Here is a 2,500-nt window from a genome sequence, read left to right as displayed (position 1 = left end):
CAGGACGCCGACTGGCCTCCTCGGCCCCCCACCAGGGTGCCCCCCTCGCGGGGCTCGCGCCCACCACCGCCAAACACCCACGAGCCGCGGCCAGCCCCGCGACAACAACACTCTCCCGCGCGCACACCGGCCGCCCCACGTGCCCCGCCACACACGCCTCCGCCGCCGCGCCCAACTCCCCCGCCTCAGGGACCGTGAGCACTCCACCCGGGGACGCCGCCCGCCGCGGCGGCCGGGGCGGGCGACAGCCTCACGTGGGCGAGGCCGGCTCGATCCCAGACGGGGAAAGGGGCACGGAGGGCTGGGGGCCGGGGAGGGCCGGCGGCCACGGGGAGGGGGCGGCACGCACACACACAGCGGCGAGGGCCGCGGGGCAGGGGCGCAGGGGCGCCCGCCCAGGGACAGGAAGGGCCGAGGCACGACCGGGCCCGCCAGGGAAACAAGCGCGGGGTCCCACCGCCACACACACGAGGGCGGTCCCACGACGCCTGGGACGCCGGCCGGCCCCGGCCACCCTGGGGGTCTCCCACGACCCGGCCCCGCCGCCGGGGCCCGTGTGCGACGGTTTCCCCCCGCGTGACACGGAGGGACCCGTCCGCCCAAACTCAACCTCCTCCGTCCTCGCCACATCCGCCTTCATCTGAGTCCGACCCCCGGGGCTCGCGCCCCAGGGAAACGCTCCCGAGCGAGGCGACCCGCACCGTGCCCACACACCGCCCCCGGCCGCGACTCGCGGCGAGGGCAGGCGCGACGGGCTCCTCGCGGCTGCGGGACTGGGGAGTCGGGACGTCCGTGCGTCCCCGAACCCCACCTCGGGCTCGCCACCGCGCGGGTCACCGCACGCGCACACACACGCGCACACACGGCCCCGCGCCGGACGCCGGCCTGGCGGGACCCTCCCCCGACTCAGAGGGGGGAGGCGCGGGCCGCGGTAGGCAAAGAGCGGCACTCGGCCCCACCGCGGGGCCGGCGCAAGCCCTCCCCGCGAGGGCGAGGGCCTCTGCCACCCACGTGGCTCTGGCAGTGGCCACCGTGGCCCACTGCACGCTTGGGAGGGGCAGCGGCTGGGGGGTCCGGTACCCCAAGGCTCCCTCTCGGATCGCTAGAGAAGGCTTTCTCACCGAGGGTGCGTCATCCCCCACCCATCGTCTCTGCCCTTCGGGCCCACGGAGGCGCTCCACGAGCCACCAAGTCCACGACTGGCCGTGGGAGGGGTGGGGGGGGGTCTGCGGTATGGGTAAGCACACGGCCCACTGGAGCGTTCGCGGCCACAGCCTCGGGGGCACAACCTCTGCCGCCCCCCAGGCTCGTCCACCGGGCTCCGGAAGGGGGGAGCACGCCCGAGAAGCGCGACAGACGCCCCCTTCTCACAGGCCCCGGCCCAACGCGATCGCACCCACGCCCGTGTGCGACTCCCCACACACACGCAAGTGGGGGGCGGCGGCACACGCGGCGTCGGCCCGGCCACGAAGTCAGTCCCCCCCACGGCACACCGTGGGAGGACGATGGCGACGAGGTGGCAGGCCCCCGTCCCCCACCGAGGGAGAGAAACAGAGGCAAGCCCCCGCGCCCTTTACCGTCTCGACCCCCCCAAGAGAGCCACTCACGGGACACACCACCGCGGCGGAGACCCCGAGGAGCACGCTGGGAAAAGGGAACGACACCACCGCTCGGCCTCGCGCGCCTGAGGGACGACCTGGAGCGCTCCAGGGGCACCACAGAGGACCGAGCAAGTCACGCTCACGCGCCGGCAGCGGGCGCGCGGCGCAGCGGCGGGACGGCCCCCACCGACGCGGGGAGGACCGCCCGCGAGGCACACGCCAAGGAGGCGAAGCGAGAGCGTCTGCTGCGTCCGAGGACCACGGCCCCGCCCACGCCATGAGGCAGGAGGCGGGAGACCGCAGGTCAGGGCCGGAGACCACCACCCCTGCCTCCCACACACCCCTCGGCAGGCCGGCAGGGCGTGACAAGAGAGGCGAGGGGCCCGCGGACAGAACGAGAAGAGCGGTCCCGTTCGCCAAGAACGTCCGTCCCTCGTCTGGCGCGACTTAAGGCCCGGCCCAGGAGAGCGCGACATCACCACATCGATCAGTCAATCCAGAGAGCCAGGGGCCACGAGGGCCCCGAGGGAGGAGGGGCACGGCGAGGACCCTCACCGGAGGAGCCTGCTTCAGCCTCAGCCGGCACCCAGCCCCCCCCTTCGCTCCCTCTTGCCTTCTCGGGCAACAGTGGCCGACGACCCCGCGAGGAGAACGCCTGACACGTGGCACGGAGCCTGCGGGTTGGGGTCGTCTCAGCCACCACCGGGTGCCTGCGGCGGGGAAGGGGAGTCACACGGGGTAGAAGACCCACGCACCACCTCGCCCCGCCGCCCTCGGGTGAGCCAGAGACCGGAGGCGGCACCGCGGGTCGGGTCAGCCGGGCGCACACACGAGAGCCGGCGCGCAGGCCCAAGCGGGCGGCTCAAGTGGCAAGGGCCGGTTCGGGCGCCGGACGGCGG

Source organism: Pseudorca crassidens, unplaced genomic scaffold (genome assembly GCF_039906515.1).
Source record: "Pseudorca crassidens isolate mPseCra1 unplaced genomic scaffold, mPseCra1.hap1 Scaffold_138, whole genome shotgun sequence".
In the NCBI taxonomy this organism is placed as follows: domain Eukaryota; kingdom Metazoa; phylum Chordata; class Mammalia; order Artiodactyla; family Delphinidae; genus Pseudorca; species Pseudorca crassidens.
This window is presented reverse-complemented; position numbering follows the sequence as displayed.